We start from the raw sequence: 21,484 nt of genomic DNA on the forward strand, positions 1-21,484 counted from the left end.
TGACATAGTAACTTCCTGTTATCTTGAGTTATTTGATCTCCAGTGAACAAAAAATAGTTAATGTTTATCACAATTCCCCCATTTCTCTTGTTCTTACTTATTTTTGTTCACTGTATCTTTGCAGTTCTTGTCTAGCTAACTCTAAAGTTTCTAAATTTTCTTCTTCAGGTATCTGATCATACTTAGTCCTAAGAAGCATAAGATGTGCCGCTTCCAGCCGGCTTTTCACTATAGTAATCAGTTTATTAAATATACATGGTCTAAAGTCTGCTTGCAAATATTTATCATGCCCTCCCCTGGGTGTCCAGTCAGAGGCGATTGTTTCACAGCCCCAATATCCACAAAAATATTCCCCAGGATAATTACAATATCCTTTACTGTGATTTGAGCTTGCGCACATGTAAAATCCCGTTAGGTTCAGTACTTTTCTACAATGGTTTATGTTGGTCAGATCACACAATCCTACTCTGAAACTGGGTGCTCCTACAGTAGTTACAGTTTGCAAAATCTCATTGTCATCCCATCGCCATAGTGACCATTTAAAGGGTTGGTGTGGTAGATTGTCTAAGGCATTAATCCCTCTTAAGTATAACATCAGCAAAAGAAAAGTAATCGGCTGGGTCACGTGGTGAGCATCATTGGGGGCATAGGAATGGGAGTATATTTGAGGATTGTTCCATTTCATAGACCGCAACCTGTCTCTCTGCCCAGGGTCCTTGCTCTAATTCCTATTCCTGAGGCAATTCCTCAAATATTGTTTTGTTGTCCCACCCCTGGGGTTTCTTTCCTCCACAGCTTTTTACCCCTCTGCCTTTCCCGTTGACTCGGTTGCCTCGAGCCATGGGGGGTACCATCTTCTCGGCAGCAGGGATATTCTTCAGGAGGTCCCCGGGGGCGACTCTGTTGCCTCTTGACATAGGAATCCCAGTTCTGATACTTAACTGGGGGTGTATCACACCGGATTCCCTTTAGGCGTGTGTGGCAGGTGCAGTCAACAATTTCAGCTATGAACGGGATGGGTTCATTAGGGTGATAATAATAATATTTTGGTTTAATCCCTAATGCAAAAATCCTCCACCGCTCTTCTGATTCTCCTACTAATCCCTCATATTTAACTTTATATTCTAGAATCCAATCAGTTATGTTCTGCTGCAATACCCAACAGGGGCTGCAAATTCCTCTAGGAGGGGTTCCTCGCCTACAATGACTCCACCACCTGTCCCCGCAGATTTTACAAATATAACAAACAAAGGGATAACAATTGCACTCTGGGTCTCTACACTTTATCTTAACATCAGAGTTACAAATTAATCTTTCCTCCGTGTAGTGTGGTTCTGGTGCATATTTTACACGGTGTCCATTCATTGATGATCTCTCCTCTGGATCCGTAACTTCAGGTCTCCAGGATTGCTTATTACCTGCTACTCAGGAGTCGGTTTGCTCACCGGCCCTTTAATTCTGCTAGCATGGGTCCATCCCTTTTCTGCTGTTCTGACTGCAGTATCTGTCGTAAGCAATACAAGGTAAGGGCCCTCCCATTGTGGGGCCAAGGTTGCTTCTTTCCAGGACTTTATCATTACTCAATCTCCTGGTTGCACCTGGTGCAGTTTCAAATCTAGTGGGGGTCTCTGAGCTAACCTTCCCTTATTCTATAGATTTTCCCTATATTTCATTAGGCTGGTAATGTATACATTCATATTTTGATCCCTCAACTTTGGATGATCTTGCGGTTCCTCTATATTGTAGGGCATTCCATACAACATTTCAAATGGAGATATTCCCATATCCGATCTAGGTTGTGTCCAGATATTAGCAATGCTAATGGTAGGCATTTTACCCATGACAGTTTGGTCTCAATCACGAGTTTGGTCAATTGTTTTTTAATTTCTCCATTCATTCTTTTTACTCTTCCTGAACTTTGGGGGTGCCAGGGGGTGTGATAATCCCATTGTATTCCCATTATTGCCATGGTTTCCTTAATTATTTTGGATGTAAAGTGGGGGCCTCTGTCCGAGTCAATGGTTTCCGTGACCCCATATCTGGGAATAATCTGCTCTAATAGGGTCTTGATCACTGTTTGTGCCGTTGCCTTTGCCGTAGGGAATGCCTCTACATAATGGGTTAGGTGATCCACTATTACCAATAGATATTTATACCTCCCAGTCTTTGGTAACTCAGTAAAGTCTAGTTGGATGTTAGCAAATGGCCGGTATGCTGTAGGTCGTCCCCCCCATTAAGGTTTTTCTTAAATTGGCCCTATTTACCTTTAGGCAGGTAACGCACCCCCTCACTACTTGCTTTGCCAAGTCATCTGCCCCAATACACATATGTTTGGTGGCGAATTGATCTACTAATGCTTGTGCCCCCCAATGTGTTTTGCTATGTATTCTCCTCATAATATCCATAGCTATGGATTTAGGCAGTACAGTTCTATTATCCTCTGGAAGTCGCCATTCCCCTTCTGGGTCTTCTCTCAACCCCATTCCTTTCATCTTTTCTTCTTCCTGCATAGTAAAACTATATATCTTTTGCAAATTCCCTCTGCTAGTCTCACGCTCTTTTCTTCCAGCCTTCGGATCTTTCTGGGGGGTAGATTGTGACGTCTGCAAAGCAGCCCTTCTTGCTTCTTGATCTGCTGCATTATTTCCCCTGCTTTTAAAATCCAATCCCTTTTGATGCCCTTTCAAGTGAACAACAGCAATTTTCCTAGGTCCCCTCAAGGCCTTCAGCAGTTTCCTGATTAGATCCTGGTGAACCAGGTTTTTTCCCTGGGAGTTTATCAACCCCCGTTCTTCCCATATTTTCCCAAAAGTGTGTATAATCCCATAGGCATATTTTGAGTCAGTATAGATGGTACCTGATTTATCCTTCAACAACTGCAATGCCCGCAGTACAGCATAAAGTTCACAGGCCTGCGCCGACCAAGATCCACTTAGAGGGCCTGATTTGATAACTGCAAGTCCTTCTCCCCCAACTATTGCATAGCCAGAGACCTTTTTTCCATTAATTACTCGCGATGAGCCATCTACAAACAACCTACCCCCCTCTGGGGAGATGGGGTACTGTTTAACCCTTATCGGTGTCTCTGGATCTTTAATGATTACCGAGAAGGGGGGTATATTCAACCTTCCTACACTATCAGGAGTGTACCATACTTCTGAGTTAATTTTTTCCTCATCCTCTACCCTCAAGGGACAGAGTTTTATTTTGATTTCCTCATTTACTACTTCTATATTAATACCCATTTCTATAATTAAGTCTCTCCCTAACAAATTATAATCTGCTTCTGGTACTAGTAGAAGGTTCCCTATTCCCATTTTGGACCTTGATTCCACCAGTACATTCTTAATAACAGGGACTTTAAAGGGCTCCCCCTTCGCCCCTACCACTTGAGCAGTTTCCTTTGATATCTTACATCCCTCCGGTAGTACCTGGACTGTCGATCGCTCAGCTCCAGTATCTACTAAAAACTCAAATTCCTGCTGCTGAGGACCTATTTTTAATTTTATCAAGGGCTCCTGATGTTTCCGTGTCCCCAGCAAATGAAGCCCCTGACTCCTTCAGTCCTCTTTGAAGACTCTCTCATCCCTCAGCTGCTTCCTGCAGTTTCTCCGAAAGTGTCCTTCATTCCCACAGTAGAAACATACGCCTCCATCCTTTTTTCTCTACCCGGAGAACCCCTCCCCCATTTCTCTGGGCCACTTGACTTGTTTTGGGAGGGGCATCAATTCTCCTAGTCTCCCTTACTGCTGCCACCATCATTCTTACTTGTCTCTTGTGACTCTCTTCATCTCTTCTCACATATACCTTCTGTGCTTCCCTCAATAGCTCATCCAGGTCTCTATCTTGCCAATTATCTAATTTTTCTAACTTCTTTCTGATATCTTCCCACGATTTAGCCACAAATTGTGTTTTTAGTAGTGCTTGCTCTAACGGTGTCTCAGGATCTAAGCCCGAGTACATCTACAGGTTTGGGTTGGTGGTTTTTTTTTGTTTTTTTTTTTCCAAGCGTTCTAGCTAATCCGTAGGTGTCTCCTCCTTTTTCTGTCTCTCATTAAATGCTTTGTTGATGTTCTGCCCCCTAGGCACCGCTTCCCGGATCCCCTGTACTATTATCCCCCTCAGATCCTGCATATTGATTCTGTGATCCTGCTGCTGATGATTCCAATTGGGATCCTGCAAAGGCCACTTGGTGTCTGCTAAAGGTCCTTGTGCATGTTGTGAATCTCATATCTGCATCCTCGCTCGTCTAATCATATTTCTTTCCTCGACCGTGAAGAGAATATTTAATATGGCTTGCAACTCGCCCCAAGTATAAATACTGGGTCCCAAAAATTGGTCCAGTCTCTCGGCCACCCCCAAAGGATCTTCCAGGAGGCTCCCCATCTCCCTCTTAAATTCCCGAACATCCCCAGAACTCAAAGGTACTGAAACAAACCCTATCACTGGGTGAGGTCCCTGGCCCCCCGCCACAGGCATTTCTCTTAGGGGATATAGGTTATGCTGTCTAGCCCGACCTCGGGTTATGGGTCCCTGCACTTCCTCGGGGGGCTCGGGATTACTCCCTGCTTCATGAGGCTCTATTGGAGGTGCATCCGGAATCTGGGGGTTCTGAGGGGGTATGTAAGGAGGTGGGATTAGTAAGGCTTCTTCCTCTTTACTCCTGTCTTTCTTTCGTCCTCCCTCTTTGAGGGGAAACAGGAGCACTTCACCCCCAGGTCTTGTAACCCATACATTAGCATATTCACTTTCTTCCTGACTAACAGGAATTTTAGTGTTTACCCACAAGTTGAGTTTTTGCCTCACCCAATCTTCTGATGATCCAAAAATAGGCCAAAAAATATTCCAGGAAATCTCCTTTCCACCCCATACTACCACACAATAATGGATCATTTTAGCTTTATCTTTACCCCCTGTGTTAGGGTAATGTTTCCAATTGTCTAATATGAACCCCAGTGGGCTATCTGTTTTATGGGAGTAGAGGGCCTGCTCTTCCCCTGTCCCATCTTCTGGAGTGCCCTCACACAAGTATGGTGCAGAAATCACTCGCTTCCCCTTGTTCGTGGCTCACGCCCTCTCGGACAATGAGAACCGCACTACTGAGGGTCCACAATCGCTTGGAAAATCCAAGCTGCCGGTTTTCCTCTCACACACACACACACTCGCAGCACTCCAGGATACCCGACCCCGACCGAACGGAATCTTCCACACAGATACTCACGCGTCTTGCGTCTTCGTCCGGACCTTTGTGCACAAAGTTTATAGGGTCTGCCGGCTTCCTTTGCCTAATGCTTTGAATTTAGGTTCGTCGGTCCAACCGAGATAGGAATCGGGTCTACCAGGGCCGCCGACTGATCGGCGGGGCGCCCCCCAGGCAGAACCAAAAGTCCTATCTTGCAGGTGGATCCGAGTCACGGCACCAAATTGTAATAGACTATGAACACGAAGAAAAGTTCCAATAGGAATTTATTACATTACAGCAGGCAAAGCAAAGGCAAATACAGCGCTGGACGGCAGGGGAGTCTCGCTCCACCAACTGCCGTGCCTTGGCAGGTTTTTCAGTCTTGCTTTTATCTTGCTTCTTTCCTCCGATGATGTATGTGTGACGTGTTGCTAGGAGGGTCTCTTTCTGTCCCTCGGTGGTCGCAGAGATGAAGGCTGTAGTTGTAAGCTGGAATTCCTGAAACTTAAAGCTGATTAAGCAAGTAGAGAAGGAATGGGCAAGGGTCTGTTTGCCTATAAGCTTAGATAGTGACATAGTAACTTCCTGTTATCTTGAGTTATTTGATCTCCAGTGAACAAAAAATAGTTAACGTTTATCACACTGGCCAGTCCCGGTGCTCTTGGATATCCCCTCAATCCAGCTGTGTTGTCCAACCCCAGATGCTCTCGGGCACTTTATCCCTCAATCTAGCTGTGTTGTTCAACCCCAGATGCTCTTGGGCATAACCTCAATCCGGCAAAACCCTCGGTGCTCTTGGCACAATTCCTCAACCCAGCAGGTTTCAGTCCTGGATGCTCTTGGGCACTTACCCCTCAATCCAGCAGACTTTTTGCTTAACTCTGGGTGCTCTTGGGATATTAATCCCTCAACCCAGCAAAAGTTTTAGTCCTGGATGCTCTTGGGCACTTACCCCTCAATCCAGCAGACTTTTTGCTTCCTAGGGGTCCCACCCCTTTTCTGAAATTCAGTCCCAGTTTCCCTGGGGGGGTTCTCTCACTCTTCTCATTACTCGCTTCGTCTCTTTACTGGCCGTCTTTCTCGCGAAAGAACGGAAACGCAGCGTCAGAAACTCCGCACTCGCTTAGCAAGTCTGGGATAACCAGCTGCCTCTCATTCACACACATTCATCCCCCCCTTTAACCGCCCCTCCAAACTAATACTTACCTGTCCTTTGTCCTTGGGTCTTTGTCTTCGTGTACACTTTAGTCTTAGGGGCTAACTACCACGGTTTTAGGGAATCTTTTCCCTTTCTTTGTTTTATTGCCTTCCTTTGTCCATTGATCGTAACCTGCATCTGCCGGTCACAGCAGGGGAACACAGAGCGAGGCTGCCAAACTGGGCAGGGCACGCCGTCCTCACTCTGATTCTCCTAAGGCACCAGCAGTGAGGTGTTATAACCATCCTCTGCTACCATAATTGTGATAAACGCCGATCACTTGTTTTAAAATTTTAAAAGTTTAATAGTAAATAAGATGGTTATAAAAATAGAATTAGAGTAAAAAATTGAACAGTTTTAGAGTTAGGACAATACAAGACAATAAAAACAAAGTTACAGACGTCTGGGTGCCTCTCCCGAGCTACAAGCTCTGAAGAAGGACCCCTGTTAACAAAAAATTATCTCTTAAAAGCAATAGCCTGTTGAATATTCATACAATTTATACATAATGCATAAATTCCATTCTAACTAAGAATTGTCTCTGGTTAGTATCACTTTTTTCCTTTAATCTCTATGGCGTCCACCAGGCTGAGAGAAGCAGGAGGAGCTGGTCTCTTCTGATAAGAAAGTAGTAAATGCTTTCTTCTTTGAAAGATTTATATTTTCCTGTGGTTGGTACGTAAAAACTACATTTTAACTACAAAACTACATTTACCATACTATCAAAATATTAATACCACATTAACAATTAGCACAACATAACACATATAGTAAATATCTTGCGTAGAGCCATATAATATGCATTTTTCACACAGGGAGAGCTCAGAGCCCCTTGCAGGGCGTGAAGGGGCTCCAGGAGAGCTGGAGAGGGACTGGGGACACCTGGAGCGGCTCCCAAAATCCCGGGGTGACCCCGGGCCCGCGCCCCGCCCCTTTTAGAACCCTCTGCCTCCTGACCAATCAGATTGCTCGGTCCGGTTCTGGTCACGCCCCCTCTCTGTTGGGTCACCCAATGCTGCTTGCTCTGCCCCTCAGGCAGTTCCTGGACGCCCATTGGCTGTCGTCAAAAGAGGCGGGGCTTAGACAGGGTTTGGAGAGCGGCGGCGGCGGCGGCACCGCGTTCAGCTCCTCTCCCTCTCCCTCTCCCTCTCCCTCTCCTCTCCCTCTCCCTCTCCCTCTCCCTCTCCCTCTCCCTCTCCCTCTCCCTCTCCCTCTCCCTCTCCCTCTCCCTCTCCCTCTCCCTCTCCCTCTCCCTCTCCCTCTCCCTCTCCTCTCCGCCCAGCAACGAGGGCTGCAGAGACCGCAGCAGAGACTCCGCTCCACAGAGACCACCTCCAGCCCAGCACCCAGCTAACCACGAATGGAGACGATCAGGGCACCCCCCATAAGGGGAGGAGGATGGACATGACCTGCCTCCCATTATCAGCACAGAAAACCTTGATCCGAGCTAAGAGCAACAAGGAGCACTGCGGAGACCCCAGCAGAAACTCCGCTCTGTGGAGATCACCTCCAGCCCACACTGAGGGAAGCGGGAACAGAAAAGACCCCGCTCCCATCCATTGCGGACGAGGACCCAAATATCCCGGGGGGTCCCTGGGTTTGGGGTTTTTTTGGGGGGGAGAATGTTTGGAGTTTACAAGGTTCCAAAGCTGAGTAGCAGATTCCACTGAGGGAGACATCAGGAGCTCCCCGGGATGTGTTTTTGGGGGTCCCGGTGGCAGCAGAGCCCCAGTGGGGTCCGAGGGGATGCGGGTCCCCCCGCGGTGGGGGTTGGGCTTCGCGGCCGGGCCCTCTGAGCTCTGCCGGGGCCACGTGGGGACCGGCGGGACCAGCGGGGGGACACCGGGTTTGGGGAGCCCTGGGAGAGCCACAGCTTCCCTGAGTGGGACCCTGGAGAAAGGAGAGCCCCAGAACTGCAAAGCAGGGACCCCGAGAGAGGGGGAGCCCTGGGATTGCCGGGACCCCCGTGGGGGCTGCTGGGGCTGGAGGGGCGGGATGGCCGGGAATGGGGTTTGGGGGTCTTGGTGCTGGAAGTTGCTGCTCCCAGTTTGAGCCCAGTTACTCCCAGTCATTCCCTATTATAATGCCATTTGCCCCCAGCACGGTCCCAGTTGCTTCCAGTTCCTCCCACTTTCATCCAGTGTGTTCCCAGTTCTCCCAGTTACCCCGAGCATAGTCCTAGTCACTGCCAGTAGATTCCAGTCTCTCGCAGCAGGGCTCCAATCACTCTCACTTGTTCCCAGTGTCCACAGCACGGTCTCAGTTCCCCCCAGCACATAGCCAGTCTCTCCCAGTTTGGTCCCAGTCACGACGCCTATGGTCCCAGACACTCCCAGTATATCCGAGTGGCCATGGACATTCTCATAGTCATTCCCAGGCACTCCCAGTTACCTCAGTGTCATTCACTTGTCCCCAGTTTTATCCCAGTTCCTCCCCATGTGTCCTTGGCTGCGAACATGAGCCTGGCAGCTCCCAGTAATCCCCAGTCAAGGTCCACTGACATCCACTCTAATCCCAGTATGATTGTAGTCATTCCCAGTGTGAAGTCAGTCACTTGCAGCCTAATTCCAGTAGCTCCCTGTCAATCCCAGTCTGATGCCAGTGGCTCCCAGTGTGATCCCAGTTGCTCCCTGTCAATGTCAGCACGACCTCCGTAGCCTCCAGTATGATCTCAGTGACTCCCTGTCTCTCCCAGTACATCCCAGTCACCCCCAGCATGCTCCCAGTCACTCCCACCTCATCTGAGTTTCTTTCAGCATGATTCCAGTCAGTCCCTGTAAATCCCAGTTGCTCTCAGTTGCCCCTAGCATAAACCCAGTCATTCCATGTATGATCCCAGTTTCCCCCAGCATGGTCCCAGCCAATCCCAGTTGTCCCCAGTGTAGACTCAGCCACTCTCAGTGTGTTCCCAGTCACCCCAGTATGGATACAGACATTCCCAGCATAGTCCCAGTTGCCATCAGCATAGTCATAGTCATTCCCAGTCACAGTCCCTTGGCCCAGTAAGATCCCAGTTTCCACCAGTATGATCCCAGTCACTCTCAGTCACTCCCAGTATATCCCAGTTGCTTCCACTAGGATCCCTGTTGCCCCAGTTCCGGTCCTGCTAGATCCCAGTGTACTCTGAACCTGCTCCCAGTGGGTCCCAGTCCTGGGCCCGGTGTATCCCAGTGTATGCTGGTGTCCTGGTCCATCCCAGACTGTCCCAGTCCATCCCGGTCCCTTCCCGGCAGCCACCGCCCTTTCCCGGATCCTGCCCCTCCCGGCCCCGGAGCTGCCGCCGGACTTCCCCCCAAGATGCTGCCGGGGCTCGGGGGCTTCGTCTCGGGCTTCGTCTGCCTGGGCTGGGGCTCGGCCTCCGCTGCGGGAGAAGGTGAGGGGGGGGTCCCCGGGGGTCGTGTTCCCCCCTCGGGGCGCGTGTGACTCCCCCATGTCCCCCCTGGCACCCCCTGGAATCCCCATTCCTGGGCACTGCGAACCTCCCGCATCCCCTTCCCCAGCTCTGGGAACCCCCGCACCCCCGTATCCTGCACCGACACCGCCCTGCACCCCCTTTCCCGGGGATCCTCCTCTCCCAGCCCCCGGATCCCCTGCTTCCGTCACTCCGGGGACCCCCGCACCCCCATTCCCGGGGGCACCTCACCCCCAGGCCTCCCTTTCCTGGGAAACCCGAACTGCGCACGGGGCTCTCCAGCCGCCCTGGGATTCACGATCCCAGGATCGTGAAAGGGAGAGAACACGAGAGAGCCAGAGCAGGACACTGGGAATCAGGGATCGCAGTGCCAGCGCCCAGTCCTGCTCCGCCGGGGCTGGGACCCGCAGCCGCAGGAAAAAATGGATCCGCGGATCGCGGGGCTTCCCCCGCTTCGGGCCGAAGCCAGCGGCTTCCAGGCAGAGTTTGAGCGCAGGGCCCGGGAGTTGGGCACAGCCCGGCCCGGGGGTCCCGCAGGGCGTGGGCGAGGAGGGTCCCGGGGGCTGGCAGCAGGGGATGCAGGGGAATCGCCGGGAATTCCGCCGCGCGCTCCCCCCGCGCTCCCTCGGGCACTTTGGCTTCCGCCCGCCCCGCGCTGCGCCGCCGGGATCTGCCCGGCCCGCGGTGACGTCACTGCAGCCTCCAGCGGCCCCTGGCGGCGCCAATGGCGGGGCCGGAGCCGGCTCTGGGGGCGGGGCCGGGGCTGGGGGCGGGGCCGCAGCGGAGCAGCGCCATGGCTCCGGGGCTGCGGCTGGGGGCGCTCCTGAGGGACCAGGGGAGGGCGGCCACAGCTGAGGGGGACCCCCGGCACCGGCACTCTGTGATCGCCCGTCCCGGAGCACCCAGGAGCCCCTCAAGCCCCATTCCTGGCCGCCGCCATCCCCCGGAACGCCCATTCCCGGGCACGGGTTCCACTCTGCACCCCCTTATCCGGCACCTACAACCCCCGCACCCCTTTCCCGGCCATCCCGCCTCTCCCACCCTCCAGAGCCCCCTTTTCTCAATCCTAGAACTCCCAAACCCCCTTCCCAGCCCTCGCAGCTCTCCCAGTCACCCCTTTCCTCCAGCCATGGCCCCCATTCCCCAAATCTCCGTGTCCCCCCAGTTCTCCTCTCCCTGCGGTCCCTGCCCGTGGCGCTGTCGGAGCCCATCCCGGGGTTCCCCCCGTTGCTGTCCATGGGCTCCCTGGATGGGATCCCCTTCCAGCGCCGCCACAGCCAGCGGGGCCGGGCGGAGCCGCAGACGCCGGGGATGGCGGCCGGAGCCGAGCCGGGGTCTTGGCACAGCCAGAGGCAGCCCAAGGAGCGGCACCGGCACGGGGCCACCAGGGAGCTGCAGATGCTGCAGGAGCGGCACCGCCAGAGCGGGGCTCGGCGCGGGGAGCCGGGGCTGGGGGATCCGTGCGGCTGCCCTGGCAGCTGTGGCACTGCAATGGGGATCCGTGGGGCTGGGCCGGGATCTGGGGCGCTGGGATGTGGATCCATGCTGATGCAAGGGACTGGGATCAGGCTCTGTGAGTCTCCATCAGACTCTGGGGCTCCACAGGGCTGGGATGGGGCTCTGTGGGGCTGGGACACAATCCCGTGGGTCTCCCTGGGTCCAGTCCCTCCCCAGGGCTCCACACGCTGCAGAAGGTTTCCGGCTGTCACCTCCTGTCCCATGGGAGCACCCAGGCATCCGATCGGCTCGGCCACGGCGGGCGGGAATTCCTCTCCTTCCAGCTGGAATCCAGAAGATTTGTGGTGGCCGCCGGCGCTGCCCAGGTCGCCAAGAGGCGCTGGGAACACGATGTCTTGCCACGTGTACAGATGCTCCCCCAGCACCATCGGGATCAGCTGGATGAAGGGGGATGAAATCTGGGATCGTTCCCAACAGTGACGGCACCTTCCACACCTGGGCCAGGATCTAGGTGCTGCCGGAGGAGTGGGAGCAGCACCGGTGCAGCACCTGGAGGAGACACAAAGGCTGAGCTGGGAGGGAGGCAGCAGGATGATGGAGTGCAGGCCCCTGCCCTGCACAGACAGGCCGGGAGTGGCAGGCTGGGCATCCCTGGGAGCGGTGTGCAAAGGTTCCTGCAGCTGCAGCCGCCTCGCAGCTGCGAGCATTGCAGCGACCGCCGAGGTCTCGGGCAAGGCCCCGGCCCTGGCTTGGGGCTCAGCCGGTGGCACAGGGAGCAAATGAACTTGCAGCTTGTTGCCCAGAGCAGGGAAGAGCAGGGGCAGTGCTGGCTGGGAGAGCATCCCTGCAAGGGCCTGCAGCACCAGGACACAAGCATACCTCAGTTCCTGAGTGTTTATTCATCTTAGTTGTCTCTTTTCAAGATTTCCTTGAAGATTAATGAGGCTGGCTTCCATCCTTTCCCAGCGCTTCTTGTCATCCCATTCACTCTTTGCTTTTCATGTGCTTTCAAAATTTTTCCTTTTTCTTTTTGAGCTGGCATGTCTTCAATTTCTTTTCCTCTCCTTCTTATATTTAACTTTCCTGCATGATTTCAGCATTTGAATTGGAGTACTTTTGGAGAGTGTTGGTCCTTTTCACTGCCCTGCAATTCATCTCATTCCATTTGGTGTCAACCAAGCCAGTTCCAAATTTTCTCGGTTGTTTTCACTTGCACTGTTTCTCATTATATCTCCTTTTTTGAGTGTTCGACTTTGTTCTTTGTTTACAAGATTTCATTCCCTTTCCTGGAAGGAAGACTTTCTTTAAAGAAGTGGGAAAGAAATCTTGCAATTCCAATGAAGATTAATTGGGCAGGCTCCCATTCCTTTCCCTGCACTTCTTGTTGTTCCATTCCGTCTTTGCTTTTGAAGTGCTTTCCAAATTTTCCCTTTCTCATTTTAAGCTTCCATGTCTTCAATTCCTTTTCCTCTCCTTTTTCATTTACCTTTCTTGCCTGATTGCAGCATTTGAATTGGCATACCTTTGGCAAGAGTTTGTCCTTTTAAGTGCCCCTCATTTCGTCTCAGTCTATTTGGTCTCAACCCCTCCAGTTCCATATTTTCTTGATTGTTTTCATTCCCACAGTTCCTCATCATATCTCCTTTCTTGAGCGTTTGTTAGACTTTGTTCCCCATATTCAAGATTTCAATGAAGATTAACTGGGCAGGCTTCCCTCGCTTTCCCTGCACTTCTTGTCATGCCATTCACTATTTGCTGTTCACGTGCCTTCAAAATTTTCCCTATTTCGTTTTAAGCTTGCATGTCTTCAATTCCTTCTCCTCTCCTTCTTTGATTTACCTTTCTTGCCTAGTGTCAGCATTTGAATTAGAGCACTTTTGGCAAGTGTTGGTCCTTTTCACTTCCCCTCAATTCATCCCAGTCCATTTGGTCTCAATCCCTCTGGTTCCATATTTTCTCGGTTGTTTTCATTTGCACTGTTTTTATCATATCTCTTTTCTTGAGTGTTTGTTCGACTTTGTCCTCTCTTTTCAAGATTTCATTGCCTTTCCTGAAAAGAAGACTTTCCTTAAGGAAGACGGAATGAAATCTTGCAATTTCAATGAAGATTAATTGGGCAGATTTCCGTCCCTTTCCCTGCACTTCTTGTCATCCCATTCACACTTTGCTTTTCACGTGCTTTCAAAATTTTCATTTTTCGTGTTAAGCTTGGATGTCTTCAATTCCTTTTCCTCTCCTTCTTTGATTTACCTTTCTTGCCTGATTTCAGCCTTTGAATTGGAGTACATTTGGGAATTGTTGGTCTTCTTCACTGCCCCTCATTTCATCTCAGGCCATTTGGTCTCAATCCATTTGTTACCAAATTTTCGTGATTGTTTCCATTCCCACTCTTTCTCGTCATATCTATGTTTCTGAGTGTTTGTTAGTCTTAGTTCTTTATTTTCAAGACTTGAGTGAAGATTAATTCAGCAGGCTTCCATCCCTTTCTCTGGACTTCTTGTCATCTGTTGGGAGTTAAGTTTTCTTGTGGAATTTTTCCCCCATAAGTTGCTAGGAGACTAAATACTGATGCTTAAATGGGTACTTGCCCCGTACAGAAGGTGTGGATCACTTAGTTTAGGGGGAGGAGGGAAAGGCTCCCGGGGCAGAGGGTGCTGGTTTTTTTTGGCTGCTCGTTTTTTTTCCGGGGAGGATGGTTGAGCGATGGCCAGTTGCATGGAGTCCACAGTTAGCGGAGGAGTCCAGTCCATTTCATCTGCTGGTGGCACCGGTGTGAGTTACAGGCCCCAGAGTCAGAGCTCAACAGCCCGCAGCTAGAGAGACAGGGTACACCCCACGAGCTGACATGTGGTACTTTCTGCGTGACCATGGGGAAGACATGGGAAGGTGGGATGGGAAACCCACTTCTGCCCTGGCAACACGGGTAGAACTAGTAAATATAACAGGACAGACAAACAACAGCAATTATACTACTAATAAAACAGAACCAAGAACCCCAAGGGGCTTTGTCTCACAAGTCCCAGGTAGTCTGATCTCTTGGGATCCCAAGAGTACCAAACCGAAACGGTGAAAAACTCGGGGCTGATGGCTGGAAATGGTGGGTTGTCCCCAGCAGGCAGGGGGGTGTCCTGGCAGGCAAAGTGAGTAGTGCTGAAGAAGCCGCGGTGGCTGGACCCAGGCTGACCAAATCCAGCAGCGCAGGCGAAGAGCTGTGAACTCCCGGGGTGCTCCAGCAGATGAAATGGACTGGACTCCTCCGCTAACTGTGGACTCCATGCAACTGGCCATCGCTCAACCATCCTCCCCGGAAAAAAACGAGCAGCCAAAAAAAACCAGCACCCTCTGCCCCGGGAGCCTTTCCCTCCTCCCCCTAAACTAAGTGATCCACACCTTCTGTACGGGGCAAGTACCCATTTAAGCATCAGTATTTAGTCTCCTAGCAACTTATGGGGGAAAAATTCCACAAGAAAACTTAACTCCCAACAGATGACAAGAAGTCCAGAGAAAGGGATGGAAGCCTGCTGAATTAATCTTCACTCAAGTCTTGAAAATAAAGAACTAAGACTAACAAACACTCAGAAACATAGATATGACGAGAAAGAGTGGGAATGGAAACAATCACGAAAATTTGGTAACAAATGGATTGAGACCAAATGGCCTGAGATGAAATGAGGGGCAGTGAAGAAGACCAACAATTCCCAAATGTACTCCAATTCAAAGGCTGAAATCAGGCAAGAAAGGTAAATCAAAGAAGGAGAGGAAAAGGAATTGAAGACATCCAAGCTTAACACGAAAAATGAAAATTTTGAAAGCACGTGAAAAGCAAAGTGTGAATGGGATGACAAGAAGTGCAGGGAAAGGGACGGAAATCTGCCCAATTAATCTTCATTGAAATTGCAAGATTTCATTCCGTCTTCCTTAAGGAAAGTCTTCTTTTCAGGAAAGGCAATGAAATCTTGAAAAGAGAGGACAAAGTCGAACAAACACTCAAGAAAAGAGATATGATAAAAACAGTGCAAATGAAAACAACCGAGAAAATATGGAACCAGAGGGATTGAGACCAAATGGACTGGGATGAATTGAGGGGAAGTGAAAAGGACCAACACTTGCCAAAAGTGCTCTAATTCAAATGCTGACACTAGGCAAGAAAGGTAAATCAAAGAAGGAGAGGAGAAGGAATTGAAGACATGCAAGCTTAAAACGAAATAGGGAAAATTTTGAAGGCACGTGAACAGCAAATAGTGAATGGCATGACAAGAAGTGCAGGGAAAGCGAGGGAAGCCTGCCCAGTTAATCTTCATTGAAATCTTGAATATGGGGAACAAAGTCTAACAAACGCTCAAGAAAGGAGATATGATGAGGAACTGTGGGAATGAAAACAATCAAGAAAATATGGAACTGGAGGGGTTGAGACCAAATAGACTGAGACGAAATGAGGGGCACTTAAAAGGACAAACTCTTGCCAAAGGTATGCCAATTCAAATGCTGCAATCAGGCAAGAAAGGTAAATGAAAAAGGAGAGGAAAAGGAATTGAAGACATGGAAGCTTAAAATGAGAAAGGGAAAATTTGGAAAGCACTTCAAAAGCAAAGACGGAATGGAACAACAAGAAGTGCAGGGAAAGGAATGGGAGCCTGCCCAATTAATCTTCATTGGAATTGCAAGATTTCTTTCCCACTTCTTTAAAGAAAGTCTTCCTTCCAGGAAAGGGAATGAAATCTTGTAAACAAAGAACAAAGTCGAACACTCAAAAAAGGAGATATAATGAGAAACAGTGCAAGTGAAAACAACCGAGAAAATTTGGAACTGGCTTGGTTGACACCAAATGGAATGAGATGAATTGCAGGGCAGTGAAAAGGACCAACACTCTCCAAAAGTACTCCAATTCAAATGCTGAAATCATGCAGGAAAGTTAAATATAAGAAGGAGAGGAAAAGAAATTGAAGACATGCCAGCTCAAAAAGAAAAAGGAAAAATTTTGAAAGCACATGAAAAGCAAAGAGTGAATGGGATGACAAGAAGCGCTGGGAAAGGATGGAAGCCAGCCTCATTAATCTTCAAGGAAATCTTGAAAAGAGACAACTAAGATGAATAAACACTCAGGAACTGAGGTATGCTTGTGTCCTGGTGCTGCAGGCCCTTGCAGGGATGCTCTCCCAGCCAGCACTGCCCCTGCTCTTCCCTGCTCTGGGCAACAAGCTGCAAGTTCATTTGCTCCCTGGGCCACCAGCCCAGCCCCAAGCCAGGGCCAGGCCCTTGCCCGAGACCTCGGCGCTCACTGCAATGCTCGCAGCTCCAAGGCGGCTGAAGCTGTAGGACCCTTTGCACACCGCTCCCAGGGATGCCCAGCCTGCCACTCCCGGCCTGTCTGTGCAGGGCAGGGGCCTGCACTCCATCATCCTGCTGCCTCCCTCCCACCTCGGCCTTGGTGTCTCCTCCAGGTGCTGCACCGGTGCTGCTCCCACTCCTCCGGCAGCACCTAGATCCTGGCCCAGGTGTGGAAGGTGCCGTCACTGTTGGGAACGATCCCAGATTTCATCCCCCTTCATCCAGCTGATCCCGATGGTGCTGGGGGAGCATCTGTACACGTGGCAAGACATCGTGTTCCCAGCGCCTCTTGGCGACCTGGGCAGCGCCGGCGGCCACCACAAATCTTCTGGATTCCAGCTGGAAGGAGAGGAATTCCCGCCCGCCGTGGCCGAGCCGATCGGATGCCTGGGTGCTCCCATGGGACAGGAGGTGACAGCCGGAAACCTTCTGCAGCGTGTGGAGCCCTGGGGAGGGACTGGACCCAGGGAGACCCACGGGATTGTGTCCCAGCCCCACAGAGCCCCATCCCAGCCCTGTGGAGCCCCAGAGTCTGATGGAGACTCACAGAGCCTGATCCCAGTCCCTTGCATCAGCATGGATCCACATCCCAGCGCCCCAGATCCCGGCCCAGCCCCACGGATCCCCATTGCAGTGCCACAGCTGCCAGGGCAGCCGCACGGATCCCCCAGCCCCGGCTCCCCGCGCCGAGCCCCGCTCTGGCGGTGCCGCTCCTGCAGCATCTGCAGCTCCCTGGTGGCCCCGTGCCGGTGCCGCTCCTTGGGCTGCCTCTGGCTGTGCCAAGACCCCGGCTCGGCTCCGGCCGCCATCCCCGGCGTCTGCGGCTCCGCCCGGCCCCGCTGGCTGTGGCGGCGCTGGAAGGGGATCCCATCCAGGGAGCCCATGGACAGCAACGGGGGGAACCCCGGGATGGGCTCCGACAGCACCACGGGCAGGGAACGCAGGGAGAGGAGAACTGGGGGACACGGAGATTTGGGGAATGGGGGCCATGGCTGGAGGAAAGGGGTGACTGGGAGAGCTGCGAGGGCTGGGAAGGGGGTTTGGGAGTTCTAGGATTGAGAAAAGGGGGCTCTGGAGGGTGGGAGAGGCGGGATGGCCGGGAAAGGGGTGCGGGGGTTGTAGGTGCCGGATAAGGGGGTGCAGAGTGGAACCCGTGCCCGGGAATGGGCGTTCCGGGGGATGGCGGCGGCCAGGAATGGGGCTTGAGGGGCTCCTGGGTGCTCCGGGACGGGCGATCACAGAGTGCCGGTGCCGGGGGTCCCCCTCAGCTGTGGCCGCCCTCCCCTGGTCCCTCAGGAGCGCCCCCAGCCGCAGCCCCGGAGCCATGGCGCTGCTCCGCTGCGGCCCCGCCCCCAGCCCCGGCCCCGCCCCCAGAGCCGGCTCCGGCCCCGCCATTGGCGCCGCCAGGGGCCGCTGGAGGCTGCAGTGACGTCACCGCGGGCCGGGCAGATCCCGGCGGCGCAGCGCGGGGCGGGCGGAAGCCAAAGTGCCCGAGGGAGCGCGGGGGGAGCGCGCGGCGGAATTCCCGGCGATTCCCCTGCATCCCCTGCTGCCAGCCCCCGGGACCCTCCTCGCCCACGCCCTGCGGGACCCCCGGGCCGGGCTGTGCCCAACTCCCGGGCCCTGCGCTCAAACTCTGCCTGGAAGCCGCTGGCTTCGGCCCGAAGCGGGGGAAGCCCCGCGATCCGCGGATCCATTTTTTCCTGCGGCTGCGGGTCCCAGCCCCGGCGGAGCAGGACTGGGCGCTGGCACTGCGATCCCTGATTCCCAGTGTCCTGCTCTGGCTCTCTCGTGTTCTCTCCCTTTCACGATCCTGGGATCGTGAATCCCAGGGCGGCTGGAGAGCCCCGTGCGCAGTTCGGGTTTCCCAGGAAAGGGAGGCCTGGGGGTGAGGTGCCCCCGGGAATGGGGGTGCGGGGGTCCCCGGAGTGACGGAAGCAGGGGATCCGGGGGCTGGGAGAGGAGGATCCCCGGGAAAGGGGGTGCAGGGCGGTGTCGGTGCAGGATACGGGGGTGCGGGGGTTCCCAGAGCTGGGGAAGGGGATGCGGGAGGTTCGCAGTGCCCAGGAATGGGGATTCCAGGGGGTGCCAGGGGGGACATGGGGGAGTCACACGCGCCCCGAGGGGGGAACACGACCCCCGGGGACCCCCCCCTCACCTTCTCCCGCAGCGGAGGCCGAGCCCCAGCCCAGGCAGACGAAGCCCGAGACGAAGCCCCCGAGCCCCGGCAGCATCTTGGGGGGAAGTCCGGCGGCAGCTCCGGGGCCGGGAGGGGCAGGATCCGGGAAAGGGCGGTGGCTGCCGGGAAGGGACCGGGATGGACTGGGACAGTCTGGGATGGACCAGGACACCAGCATAAACTGGGATACACCGGGCCCAGGACTGGGACCCACTGGGAGCAGGTTCAGAGTACACTGGGATCTAGCAGGACCGGAACTGGGGCAACAGGGATCCTAGTGGAAGCAACTGGGATATACTGGGAGTGACTGAGAGTGACTGGGATCATACTGGTGGAAACTGGGATCTTACTGGGCCAAGGGACTGTGACTGGGAATGACTATGACTATGCTGATGGCAACTGGGACTATGCTGGGAATGTCTGTATCCATACTGGGGTGACTGGGAACACACTGAGAGTGGCTGAGTCTACACTGGGGACAACTGGGATTGGCTGGGACCATGCTGGGGGAAACTGGGATCATACATGGAATGACTGGGTTTATGCTAGGGGCAACTGAGAGCAACTGGGATTTACAGGGACTGACTGGAATCATGCTGAAAGAAACTCAGATGAGGTGGGAGTGACTGGGAGCATGCTGGGGGTGACTGGGATGTACTGGGAGAGACAGGGAGTCACTGAGATCATACTGGAGGCTACGGAGGTCGTGCTGACATTGACAGGGAGCAACTGGGATCACACTGGGAGCCACTGGCATCAGACTGGGATTGACAGGGAGCTACTGGAATTAGGCTGCAAGTGACTGACTTCACACTGGGAATGACTACAATCATACTGGGATTAGAGTGGATGTCAGTGGACCTTGACTGGGGATTACTGGGAGCTGCCAGGCTCATGTTCGCAGCCAAGGACACATGGGGAGGAACTGGGATAAAACTGGGGACAAGTGAATGACACTGAGGTAACTGGGAGTGCCTGGGAATGACTATGAGAATGTCCATGGCCACTCGGATATACTGGGAGTGTCTGGGACCATAGGCGTCGTGACTGGGACCAAACTGGGAGAGACTGGCTATGTGCTGGGGGGAACTGAGACCGTGCTGTGGACACTGGGAACAAGTGAGAGTGATTGGAGCCCTGCTGCGAGAGACTGGAATCTACTGGCAGTGACTAGGACTATGCTCGGGGGTAACTGGGAGAACTGGGAACACACTGGATGAAAGTGGGAGGAACTGGAAGCAACTGGGACCGTGCTGGGGGCAAATGGCATTATAATAGGGAATGACTGGGAGTAACTGGGCTCAAACTGGGAGCAGCAACTTCCAGCACCAAGACCCCCAAACCCCATTCCCGGCCATCCCGCCCCTCCAGCCCCAGCAGCCCCCACGGGGGTCCCGGCAATCCCAGGGCTCCCCCTCTCTCGGGGTCCCTGCTTTGCAGTTCTGGGGCTCTCCTTTCTCCAGGGTCCCACTCAGGGAAGCTGTGGCTCTCCCAGGGCTCCCCAAACCCGGTGTCCCCCCGCTGGTCCCGCCGGTCCCCACGTGGCCCCGGCAGAGCTCAGAGGGCCCGGCCGCGAAGCCCAACCCCCACCGCGGGGGGACCCGCATCCCCTCGGACCCCACTGGGGCTCTGCTGCCACCGGGACCCCCAAAAACACATCCCGGGGAGCTCCTGATGTCTCCCTCAGTGGAATCTGCTACTCAGCTTTGGAACCTTGTAAACTCCAAACATTCTCCCCCCCAAAAAAACCCCAAACCCAGGGACCCCCCGGGATATTTGGGTCCTCGTCCGCAATGGATGGGAGCGGGGTCTTTTCTGTTCCCGCTTCCCTCAGTGTGGGCTGGAGGTGATCTCCACAGAGCGGAGTTTCTGCTGGGGTCTCCGCAGTGCTCCTTGTTGCTCTTAGCTCGGATCAAGGTTTTCTGTGCTGATAATGGGAGGCAGGTCATGTCCATCCTCCTCCCCTTATGGGGGGTGCCCTGATCGTCTCCATTCGTGGTTAGCTGGGTGCTGGGCTGGAGGTGGTCTCTGTGGAGCGGAGTCTCTGCTGCGGTCTCTGCAGCCCTCGTTGCTGGGCGGAGAGGAGAGGGAGAGGGAGAGGGAGAGGGAGAGGGAGAGGGAGAGGGAGAGGGAGAGGGAGAGGGAGAGGGAGAGGGAGAGGGAGAGGGAGAGGGAGAGGGAGAGGGAGAGGGAGAGGGAGAGGGAGAGGAGCTGAACGCGGTGCCGCCGCCGCCGCCGCTCTCCAAACCCTGTCTAAGCCCCGCCTCTTTTGACGACAGCCAATGGGCGTCCAGGAACTGCCTGAGGGGCAGAGCAAGCAGCATTGGGTGACCCAACAGAGAGGGGGCGTGACCAGAACCGGACCGAGCAATCTGATTGGTCAGGAGGCAGAGGGTTCTAAAAGGGGCGGGGCGCGGGCCCGGGGTCACCCCGGGATTTTGGGAGCCGCTCCAGGTGTCCCCAGTCCCTCTCCAGCTCTCCTGGAGCCCCTTCACGCCCTGCAAGGGGCTCTGAGCTCTCCCTGTGTGAAAAATGCATATTATATGGCTCTACGCAAGATATTTACTATATGTGTTATGTTGTGCTAATTGTTAATGTGGTATTAATATTTTGATAGTATGGTAAATGTAGTTTTGTAGTTAAAATGTAGTTTTTACGTACCAACCACAGGAAAATATAATCTTTCAAAGAAGAAAGCATTTACTACTTTCTTATCAGAAGAGACCA

The 21,484-nt window shown here is 53.3% G+C and overlaps 2 pseudogenes; one reads left to right on the forward strand and one right to left on the reverse strand.

The window, feature by feature from the left end:
* The first annotated feature begins 9,677 nt into the window (after positions 1 to 9,677).
* Positions 9,678 to 12,901, forward strand: LOC120764651 (major histocompatibility complex class I-related gene protein-like; annotated as a pseudogene).
* Positions 12,902 to 15,589: 2,688 nt separating this feature from the next.
* Positions 15,590 to 18,812, reverse strand: LOC120764652 (major histocompatibility complex class I-related gene protein-like; annotated as a pseudogene).
* Between the last annotated feature and the right edge of the window lie 2,672 nt (positions 18,813 to 21,484).

This window comes from Hirundo rustica, chromosome 34, assembly GCF_015227805.2.
Source record: "Hirundo rustica isolate bHirRus1 chromosome 34, bHirRus1.pri.v3, whole genome shotgun sequence".
In the NCBI taxonomy this organism is placed as follows: Eukaryota; Metazoa; Chordata; class Aves; order Passeriformes; family Hirundinidae; genus Hirundo; species Hirundo rustica.